Source organism: Palaemon carinicauda, chromosome 30, assembly GCF_036898095.1.
Source record: "Palaemon carinicauda isolate YSFRI2023 chromosome 30, ASM3689809v2, whole genome shotgun sequence".
Lineage (NCBI taxonomy): Eukaryota > Metazoa > Arthropoda > Malacostraca > Decapoda > Palaemonidae > Palaemon > Palaemon carinicauda.
The window spans coordinates 58,889,298-58,911,815 of record NC_090754.1 but is presented as its reverse complement, the minus strand read 5'-3'; the positions used below and the strand labels follow the sequence as shown (position 1 = coordinate 58,911,815).

Below are 22,518 nucleotides of genomic sequence, written 5' to 3'. Positions count from 1 at the left end.
CTATATGCATTTAATTACTCATTACGAAAATCTTTAAAATCTACGATTCAAGTATGAAATAAATTTAGGCACCAGGATTATTTTTACATTATTCTTAAAACCCTTTGATTTGAAACTCCAATTTGGCCAATTATGCAAGGAGACTAACTTATATTGTCCTTTATGAAATAGAATAAATGTTTAGAGTTGCCTACTGAAAAAAGTTTACCCTAATCTCACTATTGAAACTGAATTTCCTATGATTTAGTATAATCTAGATTAAATTTTTGGTGTTAACCTGGGGAACAGATTTCTTGCTAACCTTGATTTAACCCGAGACAAACTAATCTAAGTGTCTCACAAAGATAAAATTTACACAGATCTATTAAAATCAGCACCCAATTAAACTAATCTTCACTAAAGACAACACTAGTACGAAACTATAACTTTCTTCTGTAGACTAGATCCTCCTCGTTCACACTTACACCAGACATCATTCAAACACTCATTCCTTGCTTGTTACAAATTTACTGATGTACAAAGAATGCATTGTCCTGCATCAATTAATTCCTAAATTCAATACCAAGGTTTGATTTTAAGTGGTAGAGCAGCAGCATTAAGTGGCGCACTCTCAGAGCTTAAGTCTTGAACCAATCGTCAAAATTACATTTAAAAACTTTTGCTAATTTACAGTGACAAACTGACTTTTTCTTGTCCCCTCAAGTTACTTTGAAGATTATGGTGATATCTACATTAAAATTAATGCAAGAGCAGACATTTGAAACAATCTTCACACGAATAAGCATCTCAAAGTTTCTAAATACCTCCTCTGTATATTATTTCTATATTTTCAGCTTAACTAACTTTTAGGGCTTGTGTTCTAAAGGAGTTGTAGGTTTTTGAGAAAACTTCAATTCCACTTATATAATTTTTACCACCTTTTTGTTAAAGATAATTCCGCAGATTATTAACTAAATCTAGAGCAACCAATTGGAATTCAAAATATCCAACTATATCAGTAAAAGTTTTCTGTACTTTGCATCAATATGAAAATAATGAAAAGCTCAAAATAACACGAAAAGTTGCAAGTTTCAAATAAAAAATTAGTGGCTAATTTACATTCAACCTGCACGCTGGGTACATGAAATATTAAGACATTAAAATATCTAAAAAATAAATTCTTATAAAATGCTTTGAATATTAATGCACTAACTTCTAGTTTTAGATTACCTTAAGTTACTGTACATTTACTCAGCATAGACGTAAGTTAACTAAAGTTTTAAACAATTTTAATCAACAGTTTGCGACGTTAATCTTAAATATATTAGCATTCAAACGTAAGGGACTTACGCATAAGCAGGTCATAGTTTATCAAGCTTTCAGTTATTTAAACAGTTTCTGGCTTTAATTGTCTAGCAAGAATAGCGTAGAACTTACGATCTTGTTATACGTGAACAACCTAAATTGTAAGTTCAAATCCAGTGTTAGTAAAATCAAAAGAAATTGGCGAGTTATATAATCTACAACAATATAATACCAATGCTCTCACTTAATACTTTGTACAAGCTTCAGAGGCTTATCAGATTATGCCTAACATTTCTGAATTATAAAGTTCCCTCGCACATAAAAAAGTATATAATTTCAGAGGAGGTTTTTTCTTTTTTCTTATTTTGTAAATTACTACATAAGATTCATTCCTGTACATCAGTATCATTGTATATAAATAAAATCTAATCATAAAAAGTCAAACTTCAGTTTGGACCCCTTTAACAAATCATGGAGAAATTTTAGAAACATAAATCGAGAGCAAATTAAACAATTATAATCTAACCCTTATTTACTACCTGTATAATCATTCCCTAAACTAGGTTACCTGATCCTGAATTACACAAACAAAGACTGTAATAATCCCTTAATTACCCTTAATCCCATTGGCAGTAACTCCCAAGCACAAACTCACAACTAAAACCATACCAACAACAACGTATTCAAGAATGTATTACACGTTTCTTCTAAAATGACTACAGCAGTTCTTTGTCCCTTCTTTATGTCAGGAACAGAAACAGTAGGAATCAGATATCTTGGGACATTTATAACCCCAGCTGGACCCCTTTTCAGAGAGCTCAGGTATCTCAGTGTAATAGAAAGCACTGGACTGCATGACTAGACAATGTCACCACTTTTTTAAGAAAATTATCTAAAAGTTTAAAACTAAATTAATCAAGCTTTCCTTTTGATTTTCATTGACAGATAAAATTGAAAAATTTAAAAACACAGTTACTAATTTCACATTATTGAAAACCCACATATTCTTGGACACATTTAAATCACAATCTTGACAGAAATTTTCACAATTTACACAATGCATGACAAATTTGACATAGTTCGATACTGAAATTGCAATGTATACATAACAGAAACCTGTTCAATTTGACATCACAACCTCCTACAATTCAAGATTAAAGATTTTTGAAAATACATTTTAAACTGAATTTCACAAATATTCACAAAAGCATGAAACATCAAAAATTTAAAATCATTTGAGGCTTTAACAAGTCTGAATTATTAATCATGACTAGAACTGACAAGACAGAATCTACCCTGACAAGTTTTCAAGGAAATCAAATTGGACTGAACATATTCACCATGGCACGCAGTCTAGCATTTTGACAATACAACATAACCCAGTTAACAGTCTTCTTCTCTCATTAAACCAGCAAAAGAATGAACGAGTTTTGTACATGGAAAGCTCATAAACAGCCTAAATGAACAGTGGTTCTAGTCAAAAGCAAGATATATACTTCATGGGCCCTTTGGCCTTTCAGTGGTGAGGAGTATGGCAAATACTGATACCAGAAGAGGGAGGGGGGCAGATGGGGAGGGAGGCTCAGTCATATGAACGTTCCCTTTAATTAAATCTTTCCAAATTGGGTAGGGGAAGGATCAAGGAGTGGGAGTGGGACTTCTGAAACATTAGATATGTATTAGAGGGAACAATAATCTAATTCAAACCCATTTGCAAGATTTCATGAAACACTGACCCGCGGCACTTTCAAAATTCAAAGGTAATTCCAAGGTATGTTCATGTAGCTTAAGAAAAGATGATGAATAGTACTAATACTAGCCAAAGACCTACCATTTCACATAAACACGTCCTAGCCCTTCTAATCATTTCACAATAAAGCCCTCCCTAGCCATTTCACACTGGAGCCCTCCTAGCCATTTCACACTGGAGCTCTCCTAGCCATTTCACACCAAGATTCTCCAGGTCATTTCATTCCAAAGCCCTCCTAGTCATTTCACACTGGAGCCCTCCTAGTCATTTCACACCGAAGCCCTCTTAGCCATTTCACACCAAGATTCTCTTATCCATTTTACACCAAAGCCCTCCTAACCATTTTACACCAGTCTTCCAAGCTATTTCACACCACACACCTAGCCATTTCACTGTGACCAAAGCCTACCTAGCCATTTCACACCAAGGTTCTCCTAGCCATTTCACATCAGTCTTCCAAGCCATTTTCCACCACACTCCTAGCCATTTCACAGTGACCAAAGCCCTCCTAGCCATTTCACACCAAAGCCCTCTAGCCATGTCACACCAAGGTTCTCCTAGCCATTTCACACCAGTCTTCCAAGCCATTTTCCACCACACTCCTAGCCATTTCACAGTGACCAAAGCCCTCCTAGCCATTTCACACCAAGGTTCTCCTAGCCATTTCCCACCAAGGTTCTCCTAGCCATTTCACACCAGTCTTCCAAGCCATTTTCCACCACACTCCTAGCCATTTCACAGTGACCAAAGCCCTCCTAGCCATTTCTCACCAGTCTTTCAAGCCATTTTCAACCACACTCCTAGCCATTTCACAATGACCAAAGCCCTCCTAGCCATTTCACACCAGTCTTCCAAGCCATTTTCCACCACACTCCTAGCCATTTCACAGTGACCAAAGCCCTCCTAACTATCAACAAATCAGCCTTTTGACCTTCCCAACAGCACAAAGTTTTAGAACCATCTTTCCTAACCTTAAATTTAAGCTTCTCTAACACTATATAATCAAAATCAGAACGACATGGACAGTAACTTTTTCATTTACCTATATTAGAGAGAGAGAGAGAGAGAGAGAGAGAGAGAGAGAGAGAGAGAGAGAGAGAGAGAGAGAGAGAGAATTTTTAACATGGGGACGGAGGATGGACATTTCATCAAATACTAAAACTTACAAAAATTAAGAATAAAAAGTGGGATAAGTTCTTATACAAATTACAAATATCAAAATACTTACTCTAGATTTTTAAATAATATAATTAATAGTGTATTTAAACTTTAGATTGCTTCAAATACATTTGTTAAAATAATACCCTTTGTGAAATTTAAAATGCAATGAGGGGGATCAACTATGTAAGGTATATTATTGAAACTTGAAGGGGTTTTATGTTAACCCTTTTACCCCCAAAGGATGTACTGGTACGTTTTACAAAACTCATCCCTTTACCCCCATGGACGTACTGGTACGTCCTTACAAAAATTCGGTATTTGCATTTTTTTTTTGCATATTTTTGATAACTTTTTGAGAAACTTCAGGCATTTTCCAAAAGAATGAGACCAACCTGACCTCTCTATGACAAAAATTAAGGCTGTTAGAGCAATTTAAAAAATATATCTAGCAAAATGTGCTTGAAAAAAAAAAAACCCTGGGGGTTAAGGGTTGGAAAGTTCCAAATAGCCTGGGGGAAAAGGATTAAGGAACCCTAATTTTATAGGACAGAAAGAAAAATTGAAAGGCTGAACAAGAACACACCTTGAAATAAGCATTTGAAGCAGATCAATTTAAATGCCACAAAAGGAAATAATCTACGTATACTTAAACTAAAACCTCATTCCCATCAACTGAAAGTTTTTAGCACCGTACAATTCAGTAATCTTATATAAACTATTAATTCTTAATACAATAACAATGCAGTTTGAAATTTTCCCAACTAATTTATGAACATGTTCCCTTTTCCTGAAATTTAAAAAGAATATACATTGCAAACTAAAACCTGCTTTAATATACATGAAGGTTTTTCAAATCTTACTGGAAATACTCAATTCCTCAAAGTCAAAATTGACAAATAAAAAAATATGAAAACTTTGCTTCTGGGATCTCATGATTTGAGTGTCCAATCCCACTGGATCAAATAAATAAATCTAGACTCAAATTTAACTGAAACAGCCTTGCCTCTACCTGAAATAGCCCAGTCTCTATCTGAAATAGCCCACCCTCTACCTGAAAGAACTCTTTCTTGAAATAGCCTAGCCTCTACATGAAATAACTCCTACCTGAAATGGTTTAGCCTCCACATAAAACAGCCCAGTCTCTATCTGAAATAGCCCACCCTCTACCTGAAATAACTCTTTCTTGAAATAGCCTAGCCTCTACATGAAATAACTCCTACTTGAAATGGTTTAGCCTCTACATGAAACTGCCTGGTCCCTACCTGAAACAGCCCAGTATCTACCTGAAGTAGCCCGGTCTCTATCTGAAATAGCCCACCCTCTACCTGAAATAACTCTTTCTTGAAATAGCCTAGCCTCTACATGAAATAACTCCTACCTGAAATGGTTTAGCCTCCACATGAAACAGCCCAGTCTCTATCTGAAATAGCCCACCCTCTACCTGAAATAACTCTTTCTTGAAATAGCCTAGCCTGTACATGAAATAACCCATACCTGAAATGGCCCAGCCTCTACATGAAACATCCCAGTATCTACCTGAAACAGCCCAGTATCTACCTGAAATAGCCCAGTCTCTATCTGAAATAGCCCACCCTCTACCTGAAATAACTCTTTCTTGAAATAGCCTAGCTTCTACATGAAATAACTCCTACTTGAAATGGTTTAGCCTCTACATGAAACAGCCCAGCATCTATCTAAAATGGACCACCCTCTACCTGAAATACCCCTTTCTTGAAATAGCCTAGCCTGTACATGAAATAACCCCTACCTGAAATGGCCCAGCCTCTACATGAAACTGCCCAGTCCCTACCTGAAACAGCCCAGTATCTACCTGACACTCCCCACCCTCTGCTTGAAATAACTCTTCCTTGAAATACCCCAGCCTCTACCTGAAATGGCCCAGCCTCTACATGAAACAGCCCAGTATCTACCTGACACTCCGCACCCTCTACTTGAAATAACTCTTCCTTGAAATACCCCAGGCTCTACCTGAAATAATTCCTACCTGAAAAGGCCCAGCCTCTACATGAAACAGCCCAGTATCTACCTGAAACAGCCCAGCATCTACCTGAAAAAGACCACTCTCTACTTGAAATGGCCCAGCCTCTACATGAAACTGCCCAGTCCCTACCTGAAACAGCCCAGTATCTACCTGAAACTTCCCACCCTCTACTTGAAATACCCCAGCCTCTACCTGAAACTCCCCACCCTCTACTTGAAATACCCCAGCCTCTACCTGAAATAACTCCTACCTGAAATGGCCTAGCCTCTACATGAAACAGCCCAGTATCTACCTGAAACAGCCCAGCATCTACCTGAAATAGCCCTGCCCCTACCTGAAATATCTTCCATCAGGACTCCCAGAAATTTAATAAGGGAGAATGAGATATAATTTAGCTCTAAAAGACTTCAGGTTAGCTTAGGCAAGATTTCAATCTCAGTTATTGTCACGGATTTAGATCGACCTTAATTGATTTATAACTAAATCTTAGTCATCAACTATTCATTAAAGTAATTTCTAATGGGAATTTACTGTATAAAATCTAAATCCATGAAACTAAAAATAAAAGAATTTAGGTAAATGAGTAAGCTAGCAATATAACTTAGCACACTGTCCAAGACTTAAAACTTGAACTAGATATTTAAATCCTCATTGTGTCAAGGTAATTAATATGGGGAAAACTCCCACATCTAAAAAAATAGTGCGCTGGAAGTTCCACTTGCTCTGCTCCAACTGAAGGACTTGACCAGGAGAGTCCGAATCCCACAGAGGACACTTAAAGGGGACCCCATAGCGACGCCATCTTTCTGAATAGATGTATGGCTTTTATGTGTATTAAAAGGGGCTTTCTTGGTGCCTCTTTCTAATAGTGCACGGAGAGAGGCCTGGGGGATGTTGAGGATGGGTGTAGTTGTATCCCTATAAACTCGGTCCATTATGAAGTCTATTGTTTCATTCACGGGAACGTTATTAAATAGCCTTAATGTGCGTCATCCTTTTGGCTGAAGGGTTTGTAGCATCCAAGAAGAAGGCCACATTAACCTGAAAGTCAAAAAGTGTTAATAGGAACTCACAGAAAATTACTAATCAAGATTTATAAAGTACAAATTTAGTAGTTTTTGGTAATTTTTAAGCAATAATAATCAAGATTTATTAAGTACAAATTTAGTAGTTTTCAGTCATTTTTAAGCAATAATGATCAAGATTTATAAAGTATAAATTTAGGAGTTTTTGGTCATTTTTAAGCAATAATAATCAAGATTTATAAAGTACAAATTTAGCAGTTTTCAGTCATTTTTAAGTAATAATAATCAAGATTTATAAAGTGCAAATTTAGTAGTTTTTGGTAATTTTTAAGCAATAATAATCAAGATTTATTAAGTACAAATTTAGTAGTTTTCAGTTAGTTTTAAGCAATAATAATCAAGATTTATAAAGTACAAATTTAGTAGTTTTTGGTAATTTTTAAGCAATAATAATCAAGATTTATAAAGTAAAATTTTTGTAGTTTTTGGTCATTTTTAAGCAATAATAATAAAGATTTATAAAGCACAAATTTAGTAGTTTTCGGTCATTTTTAAGCAATATCTTTAATAAATCAGCTCAATTGAAAAAAAATTAGGATATCTTAAGCCCCAAAAGTAGGATATTTTACTCCCAAAAAGTAAGATATTTTAAGCCACAAAAGTATATTTTTTAGCTAAAAAATGACATATTGATTATAAAATAAATTTTTGAATATACTTACCCGGTGAATATATAATAGCTGACGTCTCCGACGGCTCGACAGAATTCAAAAACTCGCGAGCGATCGCCATGAAGGTAGCGGGTGTGCCCACCAGCGCCGACTATTGGCCAGATACCGCATATACATGTAAACAGCTCCAGTTCTTCTCATCCCGCTGGGTCTCTATCGGGGAGGAAAGGGGGGCCTTTAATTTATATATTCACCGGGTAAGTATATTCAAAAATTTATTTTATAATCAAAATATCATTTTTAAATATTAAACTTAGCCGGTGAATATATAATAGCTGATTCACACCCATGGTGGTGGGTAGAGACCAGTATTAAAACAGTTTACGGCGTATATGCTTAGAGTTTTTGACAGTTATATCATAACAAAACCCAAATAAATACAGGTACCTGGTAAGGAAGCTGACTCTAACGATTACTCTGCCTTGTTAGTCCGCTTTCCTCACGAAGCCCAGCCATCCTCTTAGGATGCTGAAAGACTCCCAGGAGCTGAAGTATCCAGGGCGACAACCCATACAACAGGACCTCATCAAAACCCTTAATCTGGGCGCTCTCAAGAAATGACATTTGACCACCCGCCAAATCAAAAAGGATGCGAAAGGCTTCTTAGCCTTCCGTACAACCCAATTAAAAACATTTCAAGAGAAGATTAAAAGGATATTGGAATTAAGGGAATGTAGTGGTAGAACCCTTACCCACTACTGCACTCGCTGCAACGAATGGACCCAGTGTGTAGCAGTCCTCATAAAGAGTCTGGACATCTTTTAAGTAAAATGACGCGAATACCGACTTGCTTCTCCAAACGGTCGCGTCCATAATACTTCGCAGAGATCTGTTTTGCTTAAAGGCCACGGAAGTTGCTATAGCTCTTACTTCGTGCGTCTTAACCTTAAGCAAGCAACGATCTTTTTCACTCAAGTGAGAATGAGCCTCTCGGATTAAAAATCTAATAAAATATGACAAAGCGTTCTTTGACATAGGCAATGAAGGCTTCTTCACTGAGCACCACAAGGCCTCAGATCCACCTCGTAAGGATTTAGTCCGAGCTAAATAAAACTTCAGAGCTCTAACTGGACACAGCACTCTTTCAAGCTCGTTGCCTACGATCTCTGACAGGCAAGGTATATTAAATGACTTAGGCCAAGGACGAGAAGGCAGTTCATTTTTGGCCAAGAAAACCAAGTTGAAGTGAACATGTGGCTTTATCTGTAGAAAAGCCGATGTTCCTACTGAAGGCATGGATCTCACTGACCCTTTTAGCCGAAGCCAAGCACACTAAGAAAAGCGTCTTGAGGGTGAGATCCTTCAGGGAGGCTGAATGTAATGGCTCAAACCTGTCGGACATTAGGAACCTTAGGACCACGTCTAAGTTCCATCCAGGAGTTGCCATACGACGCTCCTTAGAGGTCTCGAAGGACTTAAGGAGATCTTGGAGATCTTTATTATTGGACAGATCTAAGCCTCTATGTCTGAACACAGATGCCAACATGCTCCTGTAGCCCTTAATAGTGGGCGCTGAGAGGGAGCGAACATTTCTCAGATGTAGGAGAAAGTCTGCAATTTGGGCTACAGAGGTACTGGAAGAGGAAATGGATGATGACTTGCACCAGTCTCTAAAGACTTCCCACTTCGACTGATAGACCTTGATGGTAGATGCTCTCCTAGCTCTCGCAATCGTTCTGGCTGCCTCCTTCGAAAATCCTCGAGCTCTTGAGAGTCTTTCGATAGTCTGAAGGCAGTCAGACGAAGCGCGGGGAGGCTTTGATGAAGACTCCTTACGTGGCTGCCGTAAGAGATCCATCCTTAAAGGTAGACTCCTTGGAACGTCTACCAGCCATTGAAGTACCTCTGTGACCCACTCTCTCGCGGGCCAGAGTGGAGCAACCAATGTCAACCTGGTCCCTTCGTGAGAGGTGAACTTTTGCAGCACCTTGTCTAGGATCTTGAAAGGTGGAAAGGCATAAACGTCCAGGTGAGACCAGTCCAGCCGGAAAGCGTCTATGTGAGCTGCCTCTGGATCTGGAACTGGAAAGCAGTAAGTCGAGAGCCTCTTTGTCAGAGAGAGTAGCAAAAAGATCTATGGTGGGTAGACCCCATGTCATCCATAGCTTCTCGCACACAGTCTTATGCAACGTCCACTCCATGGAGATGACGTGTCCTCTTCTGCTGAGGCCGTCCGCCAAGACATTCATTTCTGCACAAATCTCGCCAAAGGAGAGATGTTACTGCCTTAAATGGAGTTCCTTCTGATCCGTGGATCAAAGAACCGAGCCTTCCAGACTGTCCAGTGGAGCTCCCTAACCCAAATCCGCTGCATCTGAAAACAACACATGGTTTGGGTTCTTGATCGCAAGAGAAAGACCTTCTCGAAGTCTGATGTTGCTGTCCCACCAAGTCAGACATGTCTAGACTGAGTTGGAGATTGGGAAAGAGATACTCACTAAGCCCTTCTCCTTGTTCCAATGTTTTAGGTGAAATAGGAAAGGGCATAGGTTGAGTCTCCCCAGAGAGATAAACTACTCCAGCGATGAAAGAGTTCCCACGAGGCTAGTTCAAACTCTTACAGAGCAACTGTTTTTCTCTTGCAAGTGAAGGACTTTTAACAGAGCTTGTTCCATTCTTGCGGGAGACGAAAAGGGCCGAAAAATCAGACACTGTATCTCCATTCCCAAAAAAAGAATAGTCTGGGATGGGATACTGTAAGTTACGACTTCTCTACGTTCACTATGAGACCTAGCTCCTTGGTTAGGTCTAATGTCCATTAGAGGCTCTCCAGACAGCGATATAATGACGACGCCCTGATTAGCCAGTCGTCAAAATAAAGGGAGGCTCTGAATCCTCAAAAAATGTAGAAAGCTTGCTACATTTTGCAAGGGCCTTGTAAAAACAAGAGGAGCAGGAATGAGGTCGGAGTACAGTGCTCGACAGTGGTACATTACTTTCCCGTCCACAAACCTCAGATGTAGTTGAAAGTTTGGATGAATCGGGATGTGGAAGTATGCATCCTGAAGGTCGAGAAAGACCATCCAGTCGCCTTCCCTTAATGCTGTCAAGACAGCTTGGTAGTCTTCATCGTGAAGTTTGTCTTGACAATGAACACATTGAGCGTACTTACATCTTAAGTACTCCTGCAGTGAACGTGGCTGCCAGATCATTGGAGCCATCCCTGATAGTCTTGTTCCTGCAGAGAACGTGGCTGTCAGATCATTGGAGCCATCCCTGATAGCCTTGTTTATGCATGACATAATTGTACAGCAAAACTTCAAACGCTCAAAAAACTCCTAACAGGAGATGGTCTAGCTCTGAAGCCGACCATAAAATCTTGGAGCGTCTCATGGCCAGGCGCCGGGGAGAGTCTATGAGGCTTGAGAAGTCTCTCTGGGCAGAGGCAGGAACTCCCAAGCCGAGAACTTCTCCCGTGTCATACCAGACGCTTGCTCTATAAGCCAGTTTAAAAGGAGGGAAAGCAAAGGCTGTCTCCCCCAAACTCCTCCTGGTGATCAACCAGTCGCCTAGCAAACGTAAAGCTCTCTTAGAAGAGCGAGAGAGCACTAGCTTAGAAAACAACGGCTTCGAAGTAGCTAGGCCTAGTGTAAACTCTGACGTTTAGGCGAACGAGGAGCAGCAGTTACAAAAAGGTCCGGACAAAGATCCTTAAAAATCAGCATGATTTATTTAAAGTCCATAGAGGGCTGAGCAGCTTTAGGCTCCTCTCCGTCTGACAAAGTCCCCAAGGGAATATCAGTAGGAGGGGGATCAGCAACTTCCTCATCTGAAGGAACCTCGTCCGACAATTGCCGAATCTCAAGCAAGGGAGAGACCTGCCGTGGTGGCAATGCTTGACAAGCAGAGTCCACACGCAAAGGAGCATCAGTAGCAGTCAAGGACGCTACGTCATGTAACTGCTTAAAGGACTGACCAGCAACAACAACAGGTGCGGGAGGACGCTCGACGTCAAGTCGAGACTGCCTTGACTGCCTAGATAGAGCAGTTAAAACAACTCTTCACTGGGGTGCTTGACGTTCAACGTCAAAACAAGGCAACTGAGCTGGTTGGCGAACGTCCTGAACGTCAACACGAGACTGCGGCAGCGGCTGAACGTCAACACGAGGCTGCGGCAGCGGCTGAAAGTCAACACGGGACTGCAGCGAGTGAGGATCCAAGTCACGTGACTGACGTGACAAACTACCGACATCACGTTTCATAACGTCAAAAGGACGAGTAAATGCTTATTTGGGCGGCTGACGGCCAGAGTCTCGTTTAGTGTAACGGCGACTCGAAAGCGAAGGTTCATCGTGAACCTGCTCAACGTCATACTTCTCCATAAGGGAGGCAAGCTTAGTCTGCATGTCCTGCAGGACAACCCATTTAGGATCAACAGGAGTCGGAACGGGCCGAGACGACGGTAACGTCTGTGTTGGCAAAACATTGCCTTTACCGCGACCCTCGGACCCCGTGTTACGCTTGCGTTTAATAGGCGAACCGTCTTCCGACGACTGCAAAGGGTCAGAGCTGTCCCCATGGCTACAGGCAGGACGCTGGACCTGTCCTGAAGGGACTGACTTCCGCTTTAAGGGTCTAGAAACTTTGCTCCAAGGTTTCTTTTGCGAGAAGCCTTCGGATGACGAGGAGAAAAACAGCCTCGCTCGTCTTATGGTAGGGGCGATCTTGCTAGACACGCCCGATACCATAGAGGGAACGTTTGTTCGTTGGTTAAAGCCTCTCGTCCCCATAAGTCCTACGACATTACTTCTCCCTGGTAGCATGGGAGCCTGAAAGAGGTCTCGGACTAGGTGAACGACAAGCAAGAACAGACGAACCCTCGGTCGCAACACTAAAAAACACTTTGAGCAATTATCACTTTATCACTACGATTTTCTGTTTTTGCACTTACTTCACTGAAATTGTATTTTTCAATAATTTCACATTAGGAATGAATAAAACTGATTTCTACCTGAAGCACGCAATTCTCCCCTACATCAAAAGGTTATAATTGCGAAATGAGTCGTATAATGTAAGCACATTAGTACAAGCAAAAATCAGTAAACATATATATCGAATAAAACGGAAATATATAAAGTTAAAAAGATCAGTGACTGGGGAGGAGACTAAACACTAGTTCATTAAAAACTACGTTTTCAATCTCTCACCGTACAGTGCCTTGGGACGAGAATAAAAACTAAAAACGTTTTATCCTTTCTCCCCGTACAGAGACTTGGGACGAGAGTAAAAAACTGAATCGAGAACAACGTTACTCGCTTGGGACGAGAATAAAGATCGGAAAGTTCTCTCTTCCTCTCTCTCTCTCTCTCTCTCTTGATTTCACACAGAAGAGAAATGCCCACTCACCCTTCGTCAATAAACAGGTTATTTGACCAAAGGAAAAAACTGAAAGGACTAAGAAATTGAAAATTAACAAGTTCCTTTAAATTAGTATTTAAAACACTTCAGTTTGAAAGAAGAATGAACAAAACGTCAAAATCGATTTACTCTTTCTGCAAAATGAAACCATGATTCTCTCTTTCTCTATCGTAACGATAGAGCGCAAACTGCGTAGCATAAATAAACCAAACGTTAGTTCATCTTTGAAACAGCACGAAGACTATTCAAAGAAAATCTTTCATAAAATATCTACTAAAAAAAATTCATTTTATAACTCTTACAGAGCAAATGATTTAAACTTAACGAAAATAAAAGTTGAATGGGCTCAACGTTGTTTAACTTCGGTTTCCAAGCTAGGACCGCCTACTCTCGGACTAGGGGAGGAATAGGTAAGGCCGCATATAAACAAAACATAAAATTTATCTTGATGTTTAGTATAAATGGAAAGCTAATCGAAGAGGCCTAATAAAGGCGGGTGAGATATAAAATATATAGAGGAAAATCTATAATTAACAACAACAATTTATAACGTGATAAGATAATTGCTAAAAGCCTAAAACACACTTCCGTACACTAAGGGAAGGGTCGGCCATCTTTACTCTATGGAAAAAACCAGAGATAAAAGAGCAAGGGCAAAACACTTTTACTCTCCTTTCAAAAGCATTTCTTTTGAGGATAGTATTGAATAATCCAACACGGCGAAAGCAATAAAACCAAAACCAAGTACTTCACCAATTCGGTAGAAAACTCGAGGTCATAATAGCGAGTGGAATCGACTTGTCGATGAAACCGACAGAGAAGAACTGGAGCTGTTTACATGTATATGCGGTATCTGGCCGATAGTCGGCGCTGGTGGGCACACCCGCTACCTTCATGGCGATCGCTCGCGAGTTTTTGAATTCTGTCGAGCCGTCGGAGACGTCAGCTATTATATATTCATAGGCTAAGTTTAATATTTAAAACAGTAAGATATTTTATGACCCCAAAAGTAAGATATTTCAAGCCTGCAAAAGTAAGATATCTTGAGCTCCAGAAACAGTAATATATTTCAAGCCCCTAAAGTAGGATATTTTAAGCACACAAAAGTGATATAATTCAAGCCCCCAAAAGTAAGATATTTTAAGCCCCCAAAAGTAATATACTTCAAGCCCATAAAAGTATATTTCAAGCCTTCAAAAGCGATATATTTCAAGCCTCCAAAAGTAAGATATTTTAACTCTCCATAAGTAAGATATTTCAAGCACCAAAAGTAAGATATTTTAAGTCCCAAAAATTGAAATATTTTAAGCCCCAAAAGTAAGATATTTAAAGACCAAAGAGTAAGATATTTAAGCCCTGAAAAATAAGATGTTTGAACTCCCCAAAAGTAAGATATCTTAAGCCCCTAAACTATTAGGATAATTTAAGCCACCAAAACTATGATATTTAAAGACCCAAAAATTATGATATTTCAAGAGGAGAAATTAGGAGATTTCAGGACAACAGAAAAAAAAATCGCCCCAAAATTATGATATTTCAAGAAGAGAAATTAGGATATTTCAGGACAACAGAAAAAAAATCGCCCCAAAATTATGATATTTCAAGAAGAGAAATTAGGATATTTCAGGACAACAGAAAAAAAATCGCCCCAAAATTATGATATTTCAAGAAGAGAAATTAGGATATTTCAAGACAACAGAAAAAAATTCGCCCAAAAATTATATTTCAAGAAGAGAAATTAGGATATTTCACGACAACAGAAAAAAAATCGCCCCAAAATTATGATATTTCAAGAAGAGAAATTAGGATATTTCAGGACAACAGAAAAAAAAATCGCCCTAAAATTATGATATTTCAAGAAGAGAAATTAGGATATTTCAGGACAACAGAAAAAAAATCGCCCCAAAATTATGATATTTCAAGAAGAGAAATTAGGATATTTCAAGACAACAGAAAAAAATTCGCCCAAAAATGTTATTTTCATTAGTAAAATAAATTTTTGAATATACTTACCCGATAATCATGTAGCTGTCAACTCCGTCGCCCGACAGAATTCTACGGAAGGGATACGCCAGCGATCGCTATACAAGAGGGGGGTGTACTCACAAGCGCCACCTGTGGCCAGGTACTGCAGTACTTCTTGTTGACACCACCTCAATTTTTCCTCGGTCCACTGGTTCTATGGGGAGGAAGGGTGGGTCAATTAAATCATGATTATCGGGTAAGTATATTCAAAAATTTATTTTACTAATGAAAATAACATTTTTCAATATTAAACTTACCCGATAATCATGTAGCTGATTCACACCCAGGGAGGTGGGTGAAAACCAGTGTACATGTATATCAAGAAGCTAAGTATCCCGTATTTCATATTATCAGTTATTCAAAATAACAATGAAATTACAAGTACCTGGTAAGGAAGTCGACTTGAGCCATTACTCTGCCTTAAATAAGTTCGTCTTCCTTACTGAGCGCAGCGTTCCTCTTAGGAGGCTGAACAACTCTAAGGTGCTGAAGTATCAAGGGCTGCAACCCATACTAAAGGACCTCATCACAACCTTTAACCTCGGCGCTTCTCAAGAAAGAATTGACCACCCGCCAAATCAACAAGGATGTGGAAGTCTTCTTAGCCGACCGTACAACCCATAAAAAGTATTCAAGAGAAAGGTTAAAAGGTTATGGGATTATGGGAATGTAGTGGCTGAGCCCTCGCCTACTACTGCATTCGTTGCTACGAATGGTCCCAGGGTGTAGCAGTACTCGTAAAGAGACTGGACATCTTTGAGATAGAATGATGCGAACACTGACTTGCTTCTCCAATAGGTTGCATCCATAACACTCTGCAGAGAATGGTTCTGTTTGAAGGCCACTGAAGTAGCCACAGCTCCCACTTCATGTGTCCTTACCTTCAGCAAAGCAAGGTCTTCTTCTTTCAGATGAGAATGTGCTTCCCTAATCAGAAGCCTGAATAGTAAGAAACTGAGTTCTTAGAACTTGGGAAAGAAGGTTTCTTGATAGCACACCATAAGGCTTCTGATTGTCCTCGTAAAGGTTAAGACCTTTTTAGATAGTACCTAAGAGCTCTAACTGGGCAAAGTACTCTCTCCAGTTCATTCCCCACCAAGTTGGACAGGCTTGGGATCTCGAACGACTTAGGCCAAGGACGTGAAGGAAGCTCGTTTAGCAAAAACCGAGCTGCAAGGAACATGTAGCCGTTTCAGATGTGAAAACAATGATCCTGCTGAAGGCGTGGATCTCACTTACTCTTTTAGCTGTTGTCAAGCACACGAGGAAAAGAGTTTTTAATGTGAGGTCCTAAAAAGAGGCTGATTGGAGAGGTTCAAATCTTGATGACATAAGGAACCTTAGGACCACGTCTAGATTCCAGCCTGGAGTGGACAACCGACGTTCCTTTGAGGTCTCAAAAGACCTAGGGAGGTCCTGTAGATCTTTGTTGGTGGAAAGATCCAAGCCTCTGTGGCGGAAAACCGCTGCCAACATACTTCTGTAACCCTTGATCGTAGGAGCTGAAAGGGATCTTACTTTCCTTAGATGTAACAGGAAGTCAGCAATCTGGGTTACAGTGGTACTGGTTGAGGAAACTGCATTGGTCTTGTACCAGCTACGGAAGACTTCCCCTTGAGACTGATAGATTCTGAGAGTGGATGTTCTCCTTGCTCTGGCAAACGCTCTGGCTGCCTCCTTCGAAAAGCCCCTAGCTCTTGAGAGTCTTTCGAAAGTCTGAAGGCAGTCAGACGAAGAGCGTGGAGGTTTGGGTGTACCTTCTTTACGTGAGGTTGACGTAGAAGGTTCACTCCTAGAGGAAGAGTCCTGGGAATGTCGACCAGCCATTGCAGTACCTCTATGAACCATTCTCTCGCGGGCCAGAGCGGAGCCAATCCACGTCAGCCGTGTCCCTTTGCGAGAGGAGAACTTTTGAAGTACCCTGTTGACAATCTTGAACGGCGGGAATGCATACAGGTCGAGATGGGACCAATCCAGCAGAAAAGCATCCACGTGAACTGCTGCTGGGTCTGGAATCGGAGAACAATACAACAGGAGTCTCTAGGTTATCGAGGTAGCGAACAGATCTATGGTTGGCTGACCCCACAGGGCCCAAAGTCTGCAGCAAACACTCTTGTGAAGGGTCCACTCTGTGGGGATGACCTGACCCTTCCGGCTGAGGCGATCTGCCATGACATTCATACCGCCCTGAATGAACCTCGTTACCAGCGTGAGCTTTCGATCTTTTGACCAGATGAGGAGGTCCCTTGCGATCTAGAACAACTTCCACGAAAGAGTCCCTCCCTGCTTGAAGATGTAAGCCAGGGCTGTGGTGTTGTCAGAGTCCACCTCCACCACCTTGTTAAGCTGGAGGGACTTGAAGTTTATCAAGGCCAGAAGAACCGCCAACAACTCCTTGCAATTGATGTGAAGTGTCCTTTGCTCCTGATTCCATGTTCCCGAGCATTCCTGTCCGTCCAAAGTCGCACCCCAGCCCGTGTCTGATGCGTCCGAGAGGAGACGGCGGTCGGGTTTCTGAACAGCCAAAAGTAGACTTCCTTGAGAAGAAAGCTGTTCTTACACCACGCGAGAGAAGACCTCCTCTCTTCGGAAACAGGAACTGAGACCGTCTCTAGCGTCATGTCCTTTATCCAGTGAGCAGCTAGATGATACTGAAGGGGGGGAGGTGGAGTCTCCCTAACACGATGAACAGGGCCAGCGATGAAAGTGTCCCTGTTAGACTCATCCACTACCTGACTGAGCATCGGTTCCTTCTCAGCATGCTCTGGATGCATTCTAGGGCTTGGAAGATCCTTGGGGCCGACGGAAAAGCCCGAAAAGCTCGACTCTGAAGATCCATACCCAGGTAGACAATGGTCTGGGATGGGACGAGCTGAGACTCCTCAAAATTAACCAGGAGGCCCAGTTCCTTGGTCAGATCCATAGTCCATCTGAGAATCTCCAGACAGCGACGACTTGTGGGAGCTCTTAAAAGCCAGTCGTCTGACGGAGCCGGACACAAGATCATGGTACTGCTGCACAGTCTGTGAACTGTCAACCATGGGGAAGCGAGGAAGTACAGTGACAACCCGAAGCTGTCTAGACTGTCTGGGTCGTATAGACAACTCCTTATCGGGTTGCTGAGGTTGCCGCACTGCGTCACAACAAGTCACTCTTGCTGGTTGTTGAACGTCTTCCCAGTGACACACTGACTCCGTAAACAAAAAATCCTCTAACAAGGACTAAGCTTGGACTGCATGTCTTGCAACACAGCTCAAGGTCTATGGGAGCAGGTGTGGTAACAGACGGGGTTAGCGACTGAAGTGGAACCATTACCTTCCCTGGAAGCATGTTATGCTTAAATAAAAGTCCATAGGAGGCTACGCAGCTAAGGGCTCCTCTCCAAATGACAGAGTCCTCAAGGGAATATCAGAAGGAGGGAGAAAAGCACTTTCTCATCTACAAGGACCATATCCGAGAAAAGCTAAGTTCTCTCAGTGAGGGTTTCACTGGTGCAAAAGCAGCAGACTAGAAGGCAACGTTATGAAACTGCTTGACAGTCTAGTGAGTTGGCAACAACCAAAGATGTGTGACTGAGAAGCATGCGGTAAGGTATGCAGAGCATGCTGTATGTAGAGCATGCTGTATGCAGAGCATGCTGTATGTAGAGCATGCTGTAAGAGAAGCAGAGCATGTTGCATGGCGTGTAACATTTCTCAGAAATTCCATGACCAGTGCTAGATTGAGTAATATCGCATTACTGTCCATTGAAAGTGCACGTGCCGAGGGAATTGATTTAGACTGTTTTGTTGATGAATTTGATAGCCGGCATGATAATCGTAGAATTAAGCTGCACTAAATATACGATCTATAATCTACTTCACCTCAGGACAGGGAAACTCGCCCTGTTGGCAACACTGCATTACTTCATGCATGCTTGCATGGGGTTTTAATATCAACATAATATTTACATTACATTCATAACTCATGATTCATTTTTGTTTGAAGATATTTTGCCATATTTGCGATTTGTTAAAAATATATTGCAAGGAATACATATATATTTTTTTATTTAAGTAATACGAATAACCTCCATTATCATAATGTTTGTGTAGGCATACATGTATATGATTACAAATGCAAGTTATGAAGTAATGAGGTGTTATTATTGTCATTTGTTATTTCAAAGTTGAATGGGAAGAGGCTCAAGTTGAGGAGAAAGTGGCAGATGCATGCGTTGAGGTGGCTGACTCATAGCATGAGGTTCCTGCCTCAAGAGTTGCGCTTGCCTCAAAGGTTGAGGTGGCTGCGCAGAGAGAGGCTCTTGACTCACGAGTTAAGGTTCTTGAGGTGTGAGCTGCGAGAGTTGAGGTAGCGGCTGCGCAGAACGCAGTTCCTGTCTCACGAGTTGAGGTTCCTGAGGAGCTAGCCTCAAGAGTTGAGGCTCTCGCCTTGAGGAAAGTTGAGGTAGCAGCTGCGAGAGCTGAGGTGGCTGCCTCAAGGATGGTAGAGGTTGTCGTACCTCAAAAGGTTGTAGCCTCAAAGATGGTCTAACTGCAAGAAAATCTTGCCTCAAGGCATAAGACTCCTGCTCCCATTGTTGAGGTTGCCTTAAGGAAGGTTAAGGTTGCTGCACAACGCTGGTAACTGGCAACTCCGAACGCGGTAAGGTAGCTTGAGGAACCTCAACTTCGTACGCCTGGCAGACTGGACTGCGGTGAGGCGGAGCGCTCGCAGGAGGAGGTGTAACCTTCTCAGCCTGAAACTCACGCATTAAGACCGCAAGCTGCGACTGCATGGACTGCAGCAAAGTCATCTTGGGATCAACAGACGATAAGGTCTGTTGAGGCAAAGCCTTAACAGAAGATGAGGTCTGTTGAGGCATCGCCTTACCTCTCTTAGGAGGTGTGCAGTCACCTGATGACTGCGGAGAGTCAGAGCTAACCCAATGACTGCATCCGGGTTGTTGAACTCTAGAGGTCTGGACTTTACGTTTAAGAGGTCTTGAGACCTGAGTCCAGCGTTTTCTCCCCGAAATTTCTTCTGCAGACGAGCAAAATAAGGGCTCAATCGTCTGCGGGTGGGAGTGACGGTCTCTGTAAGACACGCCCGCAACCACCGAGGATACTTCTGTGCGCCGATCAAGGCCTGCTGAACCCTTTTGCCCTTCGACATTGCTTCTCCCCTGGGCTTGGGAGCTTGCAAGAGGTCCCGGACTGGGAGGACGACTGGCACGCACAGAAGTACCCTCACGCACAACACTGACACACTTGCGCTAATCACTTATCACTTTTGATTTTCTGTTTGCACTTATTTCACTGAACTCGAAACTTTAAGTGGTTTGTACCTGAAACACGCAATTCTATCCTTCCTCAAAAGTTAGTAATTGCGAAAACAGAATTACAATGTAACAGAAAAATCTAATGAAAGATAAATAATTCAGTGGCTGGAAAGAGACTAAACACTAGATCAAATAAACTACGTTTAAAATCTCTCACCGCATAAAGCTTGAGAACAAGAATAAAACTCTAGAAACGTTTACCTTCTTCCCCTAAAGAGACTAGGGAGAAGAGCAAAAACGATAACAACGTTACTCGCTTGAACGAAACGTTTATCCAGCTCTCTCTCCCTCCGTCTCTATCTCTCTCTCTCTCTCTCTCTTGACTTAGAACCTGAGAGAAGAGCCCAATCATATATATCGTTAAAACATATTATTGTTAATTAAAGGAAAAAAACTGAAATATTTCCCAAATAAAAAGTTCCTTTATTAGAATTAAAACCATTAAGCTAAGAAAGAATGAACAAAACGCTAGAAACGGTTACTCTTACTGCAACGTGACACCGTGAAAATTCTCTCTCTATCGTAACGATAGAGCGCAAGTTGAACGTTCTGAACGTCAACAACTGCAGAGACAAAACAAAACGTTAGTTCAACTTTGAAAACAGTACGAGACTATCAAAGAAATTCTTTCAAAAACATTAAAATAGCATAATATGTTAACAGGTAAAACCGAAATGACGGGCTCAATGTTAATTAACTTCGGTACCAAGAAAAGACCGCCTACTATTAGGAAAGGTCGAATATAAACAAATATAAAAATTAATTTTAATAAGTTTATAATAAAAGGAAGTTAATCGAAGAGGCCTATAAAAGGCGGAGAGATAAAAAATAAATCTATAACTTTTGTTAAGCAAAATTAAGAAAGAGAGTCTATACTCTCTTAGACACCAACACTTCCGTCTAAGGGAAGGGTCGGCCATTTAAAGGTGAAAGAGAGTTCATACTCTCCTCGTCACCATAATTAATCAAATTAATTCCAAAAGCTAGCTAAGCTAATAATAAAACTTCCTGAATAGCGAAAGCTGAAATCTTAGAGCAATACTTCACCAAAAACCGTGAACAAGACTCTAAAATTATAAGCGTATCCATGAACGTCTTGCCGGAAGCACGACAGAGGAAAAATTGAGGTGGTGTCAACAAGAAGTACTGCAGTACCTGGCCACAGGTGGCGCTTGTGAGTACACCCCCCTCTTGTATAGCGATCGCTGGCGTATCCCTTCCGTAGAATTCTGTCGGGCAACGGAGTTGACAGCTACATGATTATCGGGTAAGTTTAATATTGAAAAATTATATTTCAAGAAGAGAAATTAGGATATTTCAGGACAACAGAAAAAAAATCGCCCCAAAATTATGATATTTCAAGAAGAGAAATTAGGATATTTCAGGACAACAGAAAAAAAATCGCCCCAAAATTATGATATTTCAAGAAGAGAAATTAGGATATTTCAGGACAACAGAAAAAAAATCGCCCCAAAATTATGATATTTCAAGAAGAGAAATTAGGATATTTCAGGACAACAGAAAAAAAATCGCCCCAAAATTATGATATTTCAAGAGAAATTAGGATATTTCAAGACAACAGAAAAAAAATCGCCCCAAAATTATGATATTTCAAGAAGAGAAATTAGGATATTTCAAGACAACAGAAAAAAATTCGCCCAAAAATTATATTTCAAGAAGAGAAATTAGGATATTTCAGGACAACAGAAAAAAAATCGCCCCAAAATTATGATATTTCAAGAAGAGAAATTAGGATATTTCAGGACAACAGAAAAAAAATCGCCCCAAAATTATGATATTTCAAGAAGAGAAATTAGGATATTTCAGGACAACAGAAAAAAAATCGCCCCAAAATTATGATA

At 40.6% G+C, this 22,518-nt stretch overlaps 1 long non-coding RNA gene across 1 annotated transcript in view; it reads right to left on the bottom strand.

Annotated features, from left to right (window-relative positions):
- Positions 1–1,625: 1,625 nt before the first annotated feature.
- The window catches only part of LOC137623195 (uncharacterized), a 45,860-nt gene continuing 24,967 nt past the window's right edge, over positions 1,626–22,518 (bottom strand). Inside the window, exons 2-3 of the long non-coding RNA XR_011040565.1 lie at positions 5,363–7,238; positions 1,626–5,299 (exon numbers count right to left, since the gene is read on the bottom strand). This is a non-coding gene — a long non-coding RNA (uncharacterized lncRNA). The remainder of the gene's footprint in view (positions 5,300–5,362; positions 7,239–22,518) is intronic.